Genomic DNA, 14559 nt, shown 5'->3' on the forward strand with positions numbered 1-14559 from the left:
CAAAGTGTTTTTCTCCACTTTCCCAACTACCAAACAATGTTTTTCTCTCCCCCATGTTAAAAGGTGCTTTTCTGTCCACCCCGCCCCCCCAATTTTTCTTCTCCCCCCTGCAAAACAGCTAACCAAGAAGTTTCTCCTCAAGCTTTCCCTTCATCTGCACCCCTAGTTGTAGAATAAACAAATGTAAACGAGGACAGGGTTCTTATATCTTTCATAGCGAGATGGGTTTTAATAGAGAAGTGATGAGATGCACCTGCCCAAATTCCCTAAGTCAGAAGTCTGTTCCCACTCTGAATCTGCCCCACAGCAGGAAATTGTTTTGAGAAAATTGCCCACTTCTGTGGGGCAATTTTCAGTGAGAAAAAGCTAGTGACCATCACCACATCTTTGGAGTATATTTTGTCGCAGTGAATTCCATATTGTGGGAGTCCAATGCTCCCATCTACTGTAAGATGCATGGTGGGCTCTTCTACTTAGCCCAATGGCTCTTTGGAAAGATTCAAATGCAACTGCATTTTTAAAAGTAAAAAAGAATTGCTCTTTAAATATCCAAATGGCAGACATCACAAAATGATGCAAGGGGGGATGAGGTGGAACCACTTAAATTCCCAAACCATGTTATGATTATCAAGCAACTTTTCAAAAGAACTCTGAGCTCATCATAATATAAGCACAGATTCAACCCGAAAGAGGTACAGAGAGAAAAGTAGAAGAAGAAGAAATAACTTGAGAGAGTCACTTTCATTTAGCAGCCCGATAAATTATAGAACCAATGGAATGCAATGAGATCAAAGACGCTGAACTATTTGATTTTCTCACACATGAGCGAGTGGCTACTGAGCACACTGATTACATATCAGTGCTGAATAACTAGGACAATACAGTACTGCATTCAAAATTGGTGCCCTGATGATAATACTGGTGGGAGAAAATGAAGCAAATACACATTCTTTTGGTCTGTTGTACAATGAATAGCATATGTACTTATCCATACATATTTTACAAGAAAGCTAATGAGATTTCTTTATGGCACTGCCAACCAAAAAGGGTTGTTTTTACCCTAAAATCTGTAGCATTTCAGTGAAGAAATGATGGCTCAGACTGAGTACGTGCACAAGTGCTACCTGATCATCTGGGGAGGGGGGGACACAACCTAGGTCCCTGGTGTTGAATTTTCAAAATGAATGATGTTCAAAGCTCAAGTTTGCTTGGAAGTTGCAATGTTTAATCCAAAGTTTTTCTTTATCCTCTACCGCTGCATGTGTATGAGCCAGGTTGTGGTTGCTCAGTGGTGAGTAGAAGGCCCTCTGCACATTCCCAAAGCCACTCTTGTCTTTGTTCTTGATTCAAATGTGCCAGGGTTAAGAATTATCTCTGGAAACACCTTTGGGAGCCAAGTGAGTTGTGACTGACGCCCTATTGATTTTCCCAAGTAGGGATGTGCTGAACCGGTCCGGTGGTCCGCGGTCTGGCGGTTCGGTCCGTGGGTTCATGGGTTCATGATCAAACCACCCCCCGCCCCCAGTTCCATTGGACTGGAACCGGACCGCTGGGTCCAGTCCAGCAGGTCCGCAAACTATTTTTAAAAAAATTAATTGTAAAAGCAAGTAACTGTAGCCCCTTCGGGGGGGCTTGCTGTAGCCATGGGGGGGGAGTCTGCGCAGGTTCCCTCTCCCCCCGCCGGCCTTCCTCATCACCACCGTGGCCAGGTAAGCGAAGCCTTTTTGGCCCTTTCGGGCCTCCATAAAAGCAAGCGGCCGCCATTTTGGTGGCCGGCGCACATGCGCAAATGCCCTCTGTGAGGCCACGGGTGGCCACTCGCTTTTACAGAGGCCTGAAAGGGCCAAAAAGGCTTCACTTACCTGGCTGATGCAGTGATGAGGAAGGCCAGAGAGGGAGAGGGAACCCGCGTGGACACCACCACCCCACGGCTACAGCAAGCCCCCTGAAGGGGCTACAGGTACTTGCTTTTATGTTTTAAAAAAAGTTAAAGAAAAAAGGTTCGCAGTCTGGTCTGGGACCGGACCAGACCAGGGGGCGGGGGTTCAATGGGGGCCGGACTGAACTGGCCTGGTTCCGTTCGAGGCCGGTCTGGCCTCGAACAGAACCAGGCCAGACGGTTCCGTACACACCCCTATTCCCATGCTCTGCTCCCTTTCAAAGTGTTATATATGAGCCCATGGAGCTATCTGAGGCTATATACAGTTGCAACTTCAAATAAGGGAGGAGAGGGGAGGGTTTTCTTCTCTGGAGTGAATGCTACTTCCCTCTTCCTCCTCCTCCTCTTCCTCCTGTACTGCCACATGTACAGGCTCCAGATAAAAAACTGTTCTGACCCTAATGTTCAGGATGGCTGCCTGCTTTCTTTATTCCCCAAGCACAGCATATTGCATGTTTTTCTGCTCAGATGTTTTATCTATATAATTAATTCCTGTAGAGGGGATGCGTGGGGATGTGGCAAGCTCCGCCCTCGCTGCAGCCACGACCAATGGCAGGCCCAGAGGGGGTGACGCATCCAAGGGCAGGAGGGAGGAGTGCATGCCAGGAGGCAGTTGGGGCGGTGGGCATGCCAGGAAGACAGGTGATGGGCGAAGCCCCACCGCCCTGAGGAGGAGGACGGCGAGGCAGAGGGAGGCAGCGGCGGGGCGGCCAGGACCTGGCCCCACAGGGTGGGACGGTGGCGGCGGCATGGGGGCAGGATGGCTAGGCCCAACTGGAGGCGCAGATGCTCTGCGCCCAGGTCCACTAGTATATTTATAATACATTTTCCATTTTAAAAACTGTTCTGTAAAAAGTGATTGGTAGCTTTGCTTGGGCACAGAGGTCTACTGAGATCAGAACTGGTCTTCTGCTTGAATGGGGATGGGGAACACAAAGATGTCAATAGACCGTCCTCACACTTAGCACATTGCAGAAAATGCAGAGGATCCAGACCAAGTGAGAATTATTCGTTCATTCATTCATTCATTCATTACATTTCTATACCACCCCATCCAAAGGCTCTGGGCGGTGCACTACAAGTATAAGAACAAACACCATTTTTAAAAAACAGGTTAAAACAATATAAAAACAAATTTAAAACAGTTCAGAGCAATTTAAAACCAATTAAGAATACTTAAAAACAATTTAAAATCCTTTGATGGCCAGGCCAAACATGTAAGTCTTTAGGGCTCTCTTGAAGGCCAACAATGAGCCCAAACTATGGATATCTGCCGGAAGTGCATTCCACAGGCCAGGAGCAGCTACAGATAAGGCCTGAGTTGCCACCAGTAATGCCGGTGGTAACTGGAGATGGATTTTTCTGGGTGACCTCAACGTGTGATGGGGATCGTACAGAAGAAGGCACACTCTAAGGTAACCCGGACCTAAGCCGTTTAGGGCTTTAAAGGTGATAACCAGCACTTTGTACTTTGCCTGGAAACATATTGGCAGCCAACACAACTGTTTCAGAACAGGCATAATATGGCCTCTCTGGGTTACCCCAGAGACCAGTCTGGCTGCTGCATTTTGAACTAACTGAAGTTTTCGAACTATGTATAAAGGCAGCCCCATGTCGAACGCATTGCAATACTCAAGCCTGGAAGTTACCAGCTGATGCACCACTCTTCTGAGATCGTTCTCTTCAAGGAATGGACACAGCTGTCGAATCAGCCAAAGTTGATGGGAAGCGCTCCTGGCCATAGCCTCCACCTGAGATACCAGGGTGAGGTCTGCATCCAAGGGCACTCCCAAGCTGCGAACCTGTTCCTTCTGGGGGAGGGTAACCTCATCCAGAAATGATTATGCACCCTTGAAATAAATGGGACACGTTAATCATGATCACTGTAAAACCCATTAATTTCAGTTTCCTGACTTAGTCAAGACTACTTTAGGCTGGAATCTGCCCACTGATTGTGAAATGGGGGCTTGTATTTGCAACTAGTGGTTCCCCTTGATGGATGGTGGACAGAACCAGGTCACTTTGTGCTTTGAGAAGGCAATGAGAAACCTGTGTACCCACAATTTCCTAAATTATAGCCATGTAGCACCAAGGAAACATAGCTGTAATACAACAGACAAGAGGAGAAGTGATAGAGCTATGCATTGGCCTATACGATCAGGGGAGGGAGCAGTGACATGCACCTAACATAAGAAAGGTGAAAGGTCCATCTAGGCCAGTATTCTGTCTCTGCCAGAGGCTAACTTAATACATCTACCACCTTTTGCTTCTCCCCAGCTACTGGGTAATTCAAGGTACGCTACCTCTGAACATGGAGGTTCTATTGTTAGTTATCATGACTCTTGGTCATCGGGGCGGCTCTTCCATGAAGCAGAGTGAGGCAGTCGCCTCAGGCACAGTTGTGAGGAAGGGCACAGGGGTAGCAAATGCTGGGCCCCCTCCACCACAGAGGCCACCCTGCCATCCACTTCTGTCACCATTCCTCATCCTGCTGGGTCACACTGTTCATTTTCTCCTCTTTGCCTTGCCGGGGCATACCCTTCTTCCCTCTCCCCCACATGGGCTTGAGGTAGGAATGCCCTGCCCTCACTGCCTGGTTTGATGGCATGAGCCCGATTCAGACATTATGCTATACGAATGGGGAGGAGAGCTGGTCTTGAGGTAGCAAGCATGAATTGTCCCTTTTGCTAAAGAGGGTCCATCTTGGTTTTCATTTTAAAGGGAGAATACATGTAAACATTATAAGATATTCCCTTTAGGGGATACGGATGTGCAAACTGGCTCGACCTAGAGCCCGTTCAACATTGAACCGGTTCGGCTTGAGGGCTCACCCTTGAGCCAGACTGGGCCTCGTTCGGCTCAAGATCAAACTGAACCACCCAGGTTGGCTTTTAATTTAAAAAAAAAAAAATATTAACATACCACTGGGTTTGCTGGTCTTGGGTGGGGGTGCTGCGACAGCCCAGGGGGGTCCTCCAGCAGTTCTCCCTCTCCCTGCTGGCCTCCCACAGTCTTCTAAGGGCCATTTCAGCCCATTTGGGGGCTGTTCTGGCCCTTTCTGAGGTGTTGGCAGCCATTTTGGAGGCCACCATGTATGCACCCTGGCCATTTGCATGGCCGGATCATGACTGGGGGAAGTCCAAAGTGGGGAGGGGGAACCGCCGGAGAACTCTCCCCGCGGTCACCAGCAGCATTCCACAAGGTCTCAGAGGGGGTAAGTCTACCTTTAAAAAACAACAAATAAAAGAACTGGCATCCCAAACTGGGCCAGTGCCAGCTCAACTTCAAGCCGAGCCAGGCATCCCTATTAGAGGATGGGGTTGCTCTGAGAAGAACATCTGTATGCTTGCATGCAAAAGGTTCCAAGTTCCCTCCCTGGCAGCATCTCCAAGACAGGGCTCAGAGAGACTCCTATCTGAACCGGGGTAGGTTCAGTCCACAGTCAAACCAAACCAAGCCTGGTTTGGGCAGACCAGTTCAGCACTGGATGGGAGGCTGGGGGACAAAGAGAGAGAGGTAGTAAAAGGGTCTGCTTACCTGCCAAGCATTCTGTCCATGCCAGCACTCACACACACCTCGGTGCAGCCCATAGCTAAAGCACACACACTCCTCCCTCCTTTACCAAGCCTCCCACTTGGGGATGGCTCAGTTCTGGCTTCCATGCATGCGTTGAGGGCGGGTCATATGCAGAGGCGGGAACCAAGCCACCGCCAAATGGGTGGGTGGGCGGCTTGGTAAAGGAGGGAGGAGTGCATATGCCTTAGCTATGGGCTGTGCTGGGGCGGGGCGGGGGGGACGAGCAGTGGTGTGGGCAGTGCATTTGGCAGGTGAGCAGGCCCTTTTACTACCTCTCATGCCGCTGCCTTTTCACTGGAGCCTGGGTTCCCCACCCGTGTACTTGTAAAGGGGAATCCTCACCGGATTCCCCTTTAAAAGTATTAGCCACTGAACCACCAAACCAGTTTGCTCAAACAGATCAGAACAGCCAGTCAGTTAGAATTTGAGCCGAACTGCAATTTTTGGTTTGTGCACACCCCTAACTCTTCATTTTCCCAACACCTGGCAAATTCTACTTTTTGCAGCTTTCATCTCTCAGTTTTAAATGTCTGTGCTGAATCTTTTTAGGTGTTTATTATATCTTTCTTTTCACTGTGTTGTAAACCACCTTAATATGTTTCAATGATATTATTTCATAGATATATGCAGAACGGTTTGATAGCGAACTGGACTGCCGTGAACTGGGTTGGTTTGAGTGGTTCGATTGCAAACTGCTTTGAACCAGTTTGAGCTGATTCATTGAACTGACTGTACCTGGCGCTGATTGGTTCACCCAAACTGGTTCGAATACCTGTGGTTTGGTCCGAATTCGGTTCTGCACCAACTGCACACCCATATTATTTTATTCATATTTGTCTTACTTGCATTCATTTTTGTTTCACATTGCTTTCAGCATTTGAAACAAATGACTATATGGCTCTTCTGAATTAACTAGTGCATTTGACATTTGTCTCTTTGCTAGTAACAAATGAAACAAATAGGCCCTGATCATTTCCATTTTTCATTCAGTACACAATGAAGGCACATCACATATTGAATGAAAAATGGAAAGTCATACCCGTATTGACTTTACAAGGGAATCAGCCACATTACTGGGTGGAGATCCTGAATAATGAAGCACACTTGCAGCAAAGGACACATGTGTACAGTGTGTTGCATTCCACAGACTAAAGCAGTGTGGGCACTTGTGTGGGAGGATGATTTTCGTTGATCTCCCCTTTCCTTTGAATTATTCTGTGCCACCTGGTAAATATGTCCTTGAGATTCATGCAGCCATCAGGGACATATTCTCAGGTGGCCCAGAGTGCTTCAAAGGGAAAGGGAGATGGATGAAAATTGCCCACTCCCATGTGAATGCCTGTGCTGCTTTATGCAGTATGCTGCATGCTGAATGCTGCATGCATGCTTCCTTTTCTGCACACACAGTTCATTAGCTGGGATGTTAGCCATGAAGCCCAGGTCTATTCATTATGATGGCTCTATGGAGCCATCACATTCAGAGAGGGGTCCCCCCCACATGTAAATCACTTTGAGAGCTTATGTTGAAAAGCAGTATATAAATATTCATAGTCATAGTAGTAGTTTGCCACTTTGTGCCTTTTGCTATGGGGATGGGGCCGTAGCTCAGAGGTAGGGCATCAGAGTAGACAATACCGAGCTAGATGGACCAAGGGTCTGACTCGGTATAAGGCAGCTTCATGCATTCCTATGTCCAATCTGAAGGCAACAGGAGCATAAGGAAGCTGGTGTCAGCCTGTGTGCAGCTGCCAGCGCAGCCTCCTGGCCCCGCCCACCGCGTCTGATGTCAGATGCTGGGGCCCAGCTAGCCATGCCCCCGTGTCTGATGTCAGACATGGGGGATGTGGTCTTTTTCCCAAACAGGGCTGCGCGGCCCTGTTTGGAAGGGAGATCGGCCTGTGCTGCTTTGGGCAGCATGGGCCAGAGTGACTTTCCCTGCCTTAAAGGGAGGGACAGCCATTCCAGTTCCTCTGCCAATGCAGCATGGGCTGATCTCTCTCCTAAACGGGGCCACGCGGCCCCATTTGGGAGGGAGATCAATCGGCCCCTCTGCATTAGCAGCAAGACCAGGAGCTGCTCTCCCTGCCTTTAAGTCAGGAAGAGTCACTCTGGCTGCACTGCCAACACAGTGCAGACTGATTTCAACCATGGTGCCCCATTTGGGACCAAAATAATGCTACCGCATCTGACGTCAGACGCAGGGGGTGCGTCTGGGGCCGCGCTCACAGCTCCTGGTTGGTGGCGGTCCAGGTTCTTTGAACCCGTTCACCCAATGGTGGCTCTGCCCCTGGGAGGGACTAGAAGCTTGGGGATAGGGCTGTAGCTCAGTAGTGGAATATCTGCTTTGCATGCAGAAAGCCCCAGGTCAATCTCTGGCAGCATCTCCAGATAGGGCTGGGAAAGACTCCTCCTGCCTGAAGCTTTGGAGAGCCACTTCCAGACAGTTGAGACCATACTGAGCTAAACGGACCAAGAGTCTGACTTTATATGAGGCAGCTTCCTATGTTCCAATGTTCCTGTGCTCGGGAGAAACAGAGTTATTTCTTGCCTACATTTCCTGCGTGTAGCCTTTCCAGAGGTACCTCGTTGGCTGCTGTGGGAAGTCAGATGATAGACTCAGTAGGCCTTTGGTCTGATCCAGCAGGGCTCTTTTATGTTCTTAATTAGCAGCCACCATTACAATTGCCGCTGAATGCATTTACGTACATTGAAAGAGTGGGGGAGAGCTGCCTCTTTGCTTTGGCACTCCTGATTTTGAGTGCAAAAGAATGCTGATAACATCTGTTAAGAACTAGCTAACACTTGTGGAGTGACCTTGAGTGCGGCCCTGTGGCAGGGCAATGAGAGGACAAGCACCCAATCACGATGCATTGCCAGACTGGCATTATCAACTGATGAGCTGCTGTGTCTAAATTATATGCATGCACAGAGCAGCGACAGATTTAATGCCTTGTTATAGCTTGATAGATGGATAAATAGATCAAGAGCCCAAATGCTGTAAATGAGGGGGGACCATTTACTCTGTTTCAGCAATAACAAAGCACTGGAGTTTATCATGCCTTTCTTCACTGTGGCATCTAACTGGTTCTAATCAGAGAAGCAAAGGAGGGGAAAGGGATTCAGTCAGGATTAACCTCGGAGCGATATTTGTCCCAGTTCTAGCTACATTTGAAAAAAATGAAATAATGCTTAGCACAAGAAGAAGGTGTTTGGAGAAGAATTGTTTACAAATTAGGACAGGCCATATTAGCAGGGCAGGACATTTATGGGAGGAGAGCTGATCTTGTGGTAGCAAGCATGAATTATCCCTTTTGCTAAGCAGGGTCTGACCTGGTTTGCATTTGAATGGGAGACATGTATGAGCACTGTAAGATATTCCCCTTCAGGGATGGGGCCACTCTGGGAACTGGAATGCAGATGGTTTGAAGTTCCCTCCCTGGCATCTCCAAGATAGGGCTGAGAGAGACTCCTGTTCCACTCTTTGTGATTATGCTTATTGGCAGCAAAACTTTGCATTGCCGAGGAATGGAAAAGGAAGAACACTACAAAAATGAAATTTTGGTTTGATAACATTTGGGTGTTACTAGTGCAGGACAAGATCTCTTCCCAACTAAAAGCCTCTGCCCTGGCTCCCAGTCAATTTCCAGACCCAATTCAAAGTGCTGGTTTTAACCCTTAAAGCCCTAAATGGCTTGGGACTAGGTTACCTAAGAGAACACCTTACCCCATATGTCCCTACCATTACCTTAAGATCTTCTTCAAAGTGGCTACCAGGGAGAGGGCCCTTTTGGTGGTTGCACCCCATTTATGGAATAGCCTCCCCCGTGAGGTTCACCTGACTTCATCACTTTGTTCTTTTAGACTCCAGGTAAAGACCTGTTTGTTCACACAGGCCTTTGAAATTTGGCTTTTAAAATTCAGATTTTCAGATTCGCTCTGATTTTAACCAATTTTAAAATGAATTTTTAACCTGCTTTGTATTGTATTTTGTATTTTCTTTTTTTACCTTTTTTTTGTCTGTTGTGATTTAATGTGTTATGTGTTTTAATCCTTTCTTGTGAGCCACCCAGAGAACAATTTGTTATGGGGCAGCCAACAAATAAAGTTGTTTATTACTATTTTTGTTGTTGTTGTTATCTGTTATCTTGTTGTTGTTGTTGTTGTTGTTGTTATCTGCTCTTCCAAATTATGTGTTTCTTTTTAGAACATTGGTTACCCTTTAAAAAAATGTTTTATGCATTTACAAGACCAGAAGGTTGAAAATAATTTTTATTTTATACATTTATTTATAAACTAGTAGACATGAAGCCCGTTACATTAACGGGCGCTAGAAGAGTTGTGTAGAAATGTTTGCAAGAACAGTCTTTCTTCAACAGCAAGGGACGTGGACCTCCTTGTGCCACTCGGCCATATGCGGCGCGCCCAGCGGGCCCCGCCGCCTCAGCGAGAGGGTGGTTCTAGAAGGCCGCAAGGGGCCAGGCGGCAATGGGGGCAATCATGGCTGGGGCCAGGGGCACGCGGCCAGCTAGGCCGCGAGCGGGGGGGTTGACTCCCCCCAGCACTCACGGCCGAAGTGTAAGAATTGCATAAGGTGGGAGGGGGACCATTCGCGGCTAGGCCACGTCCAAAGAGAAGGGAGACGGAAAGTTTAGGGGCTCTAAGCCCCGCCGCCGAAACGCTCGCCCTCGCCTCAGGTATAGCCTCCGCCCTCCCTGGTCTCCCCGACTCCGCTCTCCCCTACTCGCCGGTCCACGTGGCCGCAGGTTGCTCCCGGCAACGATCCTTCCTCCTGCCAAGCTGAGGCGGCCAGGACCCCATTGGCCTGCTTCCTTCTCCTATTGGCCGGCCCCTGTCATGTGGAGGGGGAGGCAAGTTGGCGCCCCTGCCTGCCTCACGTGACGGGGCACTCCCACCCCCTCCAACGTGCCACACATGCGCAGAACACCCGCAAGAGACACGGACGCAGGTACCTTAGGGTTTTATTATATAGGATATCCTAAATGAATTAAGTGAAGTAATGATCTTGAGGTGTTGTGCTTATTTGTTCCTGAACTGAGCTTTCTCTGCTGGGGTTGTTGTTGTTTTTTTGGAATTTGTTTTCTTTTGTATATTTCTGCCAAAACTAAAAGTAAAAAGTATATAAAGGACTGTACAACTTGTGACACATACACCCGGGGCAGATTTGAGAACAGGCACTCCAGGCTCCTGCTGAGAGTAGGAGCACTGGGCATTTCAACTGCTCCTTTTAAAAATATATTATTTTTAAGCTTCTGTATGATTAGAGGAAAGAGATTTGTTTTTATTTGCTTATATAAGGCATAACTAAACAAAGAATTACAGATCCGTGCATGCAAATGCATCATCTTCTATGACAGAGATAAACCCTCCAGACTGTGGATCAAAGTTCTGAGAGTACAGATAAGGCATTCAGCAGCTGAACAGATCGAGGGAGGCTCCAAAGCGTTACTTGCCTAGCAGACAGGGCCGCTCCTGAACACACATCATGCCAAATGCAGCCCACTAACTATGTCGGGTGGCCCACCAGGGGCTTGATAAACATTTTAAGCTGATTTCCTAGATCTGTAAGGAGTTGACAAGTCCCTGTCAAACCCTGATACATTGCTGGCGAGCTACACACAGCTTTGTAGCTTGCAATTTGTGCTGGTGTGAATTCATGGGAGGGTGGGAAGGAGAGAGGAATTCAACCTCCCGCAGAGCATAAGTCCCTTATGTATCTTCCCCCCAAATAACAATGTGCCTTTGCTCTCTGCTTTACATCATAAGAGGTCTTAAAAGGAAAAGAAAAGGGTAACGCTGTAGGGGACAAGGAGAAAGTGACATGTTGAATCCCTCACGTCAGCTAGACAGTGCACAGGCTCGGGAGGTTGTCATTCCACATAGTGTCTGCCTCAAGTGTGGCTCTGCTGCTCCCAACAATAGAGACTTCCGCAGTTGTCTGTCAGTCTAACAACCCTGAAAATAAACAGAAAATGCCTTCAGATGTGTGGAGTTCCTTTGACAGCATGCTGCACGTTCAGAAGATGACAATCCACTGTATCGGTGTTCTATCTTTGGAGGTGCGTGACATTCCCAGACTTAAAAGCTTCCCTCTTATTTTGGTCAGTACTAGAGGGAAATCTTTATGACAGCAACAGCAGGTAGGGATGTGCACGGACATCCTGCCGCCGCCCGCTCCCCCCCCACACACGCTGGCCCTCTCCCCAAAAGTGTTGGTGAGGGGCTGCAGCATACCTTCTTGCAGCCCCGGTGAACATCACCACACAAAGGGCCAATGCACATGCGTGCCATGTGCATGTACGTCAGCCATTTGCGTGGTGATGTCCGCCGGGCCGGCAAGAAGGTACGCTGCAGCCCCACATCAACATTTTTGGGGAGAGCACCAGCGGGAGACAAGTAGTGGGGCAGGTAAGGGCACCCTCCCTGCCCCTTAACAGACCCCCCACCTCCAAACTGACTCCAATGCCTGACTTTCAAATTGGTTCGGTGCTCCAGACAAGGAGTGTTGAATCGGTTCATGCACATCCCTAACAGCAGGGCACAGTGAGGAGACACGCATGTAGGGTGGCTGCCATTTTGGGCTGATGGAAGCTGTGACAGCTGCATGGTGGAGAAAAATACAACAGGTGCAGCTTTACTCGTCACAGTGATGGAGGAACAGCACTTATGTGATGTCTGCCTGTCTGTTAAAGACAAAGAGCCTGTCAGGTTGCAGCCCAATATTCAGGACTTCTTTATATCTCTAGCAGGATCTAAAGGGGCTCCAAAGATGGTTGATTTCCATGGGTGTCCTGAATCAACAAGTCTTGCTTACACAGCAGGGGATCTCACTGTATTTTGCAAATACATCCTGGTTTACCTTTTCACCTCATGCTTATAGTGAACATCCTTTCCATATGAAAGACAATGGTCCTGCTAATTTTTGTCTTATTGCCTGCATGAAGAGAGGAAAGAAGCAAATTTTTATGTTTTAGTATAAACTACCCTGAGCCTTTTGGAAGGGCGGTATAAAAGTTTTAATAATAAATAAATAATAAATAAATAAATTAAGAGTCCCTAATTATCTGGGGACTCACCTGGAATTCAGTTTTACCCCACTTTGAATTCCATTTAACCACAACTGTTGTAATTAAATCAAAGACTACAGAAGGGCAACTCTGTCCTCTCCGTTCTGCACATTTGAGTAAAAGGGCCTAGTTTTCACACCTCATTGCTGCGTATTGAATTGAGGTACCACTTCCTCCTAAAAGCTCTGGTGCCAAAGATGTGATCTCTTCTATTGGTAAGCAAGACTCTTCAGGTTAATCAAATAGGCAAATAAAACAAGTGAAGTGGCCTATCAATGGAACACAGGCCTAGCAACCTGGCAACAATTTCTACATTTGCCTCAGCTGAGAAACAAGGCTGGAGTTGTGAAACCCCTCTATTATCCATTATTTGTAGAAGCTGTCAGACGTGCTGTTAATCTGGTGGTAATATTGGGTGAGTTATCTGCATATATATGCCAAATTGCACTTCATGTTTCAGTGTTCTTATTAGCTTAGATAGCTTTAAAAGGGGATTAGACAAATTCAGAGAGAAGAGGTCTATTGGGTGGCTATTCATCATGATAGCTGCTCTCAGGCAGATTCATAGACAGTATGCCACTGAACACCTGTGGCTCAGGCAAAACAGTAAGAGAGGTCTCTTGCCTTCATACCTGCTGGAGTGGTGATTTCCCTTTATTTAGCAGAGGATGAGCAACTGGCCCTATCCAGCCCCAAGACAGATAGCATCCCTCCTAATGCTGGTGTCCACCTTATTTATTTATTTTTAGACCGTGATCTGTTTGGGGACAGGGATCCATCTTATTAATTTAATTTATTATTGTTTTCTCTCTGTAAACTGCTTTGAGAACTTTTATCAAAAGTTATATATATATATATATAGAGAGAGAGAGAGAGAGAGAGAGAGAGAGAGAGAGAGAGAGAGAGAGAGTATTAATATATACTAGCCGACCACACACAGAGCATCTGTGCGCTCTTTGGAGCCCGCAGTTCCCCCCTCCCCCATCTTCTGCTCCAGTCTCCCCTGCCCTTCCCCGACCTTCTGTCCCAGTCTACCCTGTCTATGACCGGGCAAGTGGTCGTAGGAGGTAGCTGGAAGTGGTGGCAGCAGCATGTGGCCAGCAGCAGGAGCCCCAACCTGGAAGAGTGGGGGAGTTCCTCCTGGATCCTGGGCAGCTCCTAGATGCAGGGTGCAATGTGTTCTTTGAACCTGTCCACCCTATTATAGATCCACCCCTGCAACGTTGGTAGGGCATGGAGAAATGTGTCCACTTGATCAGGGTTCTAAAGGAACCTGGACTCTTCTCTTTACTTTTCTCATTGTTAGCAGACATTTTTTTACATTGTCTAACGTAATACAACTTTTGCATGACTTGAGTTTTTGATCTGTACAAATGTTCTAAAAGAACTGCACTTTTAATAGAACTAAATATGTTGTGTCTGGTTACACATTAATTAAAGGCCCCTGGTGGGATTGACAACGTGGTACCTGAAAGTCTTAACATTTTTAGCAGATATTTCCATTTCTCCACAGTCATGCAGAAGACCAGAAAGAAGAGTATATCATGGATACTTTCTGCTGAACGAAGTACTGATAGTCTGACAAAATGTTGGGCAAATACCTTTTATTTCTGAATATGTGTTGACTGCTTAGAGCCCTTTGAACTTTTCAGAAAAGGGGAGTGTAAATATCTAAATAAATAAATAAATAACTACTGCATGTTGCTCTGACGGGTCTCTTCCATCTTTTGCATCGCAATATTCAATGCATTAATTGAATATTCAATATTCAATTCAGAATAGAAGACAAGCTCAGAATACATTTAGGATGAGTGAACTGGAGGAAACCGTTTTGGTTTTGGAAAAAAGTCTATGGCTGCCTTCACACATAATGGCAAACTGGAAGCAAACATGCCTTAGGGAGTGCGAATGCAGAAAACCATGATTTCATCGTAGAACCATGGTCAGTTTTAGCTCCAA

At 47.2% G+C, this 14559-nt stretch overlaps 1 long non-coding RNA gene across 2 annotated transcripts; it reads left to right on the forward strand.

Annotated features, from left to right (window-relative positions):
• The first annotated feature begins 10358 nt into the window (after positions 1 to 10358).
• On the forward strand, positions 10359 to 14304 carry LOC128326028 (uncharacterized). 2 transcript variants are annotated; one of them, XR_008307808.1, is made up of 3 exons: positions 10359 to 10481; positions 12977 to 13015; positions 14114 to 14304. It is a non-coding gene; the product is annotated as an uncharacterized LOC128326028 (long non-coding RNA). The 2 variants fall into 2 exon arrangements; XR_008307810.1 differs by lacking the exon at positions 10359 to 10481 and adding an exon at positions 11510 to 11592.
• Positions 14305 to 14559: the final 255 nt, after the last annotated feature.

The sequence above is a fragment of the Hemicordylus capensis genome, chromosome 5 (assembly GCF_027244095.1).
Source record: "Hemicordylus capensis ecotype Gifberg chromosome 5, rHemCap1.1.pri, whole genome shotgun sequence".
Classification (NCBI taxonomy): Eukaryota; Metazoa; Chordata; class Lepidosauria; order Squamata; family Cordylidae; genus Hemicordylus; species Hemicordylus capensis.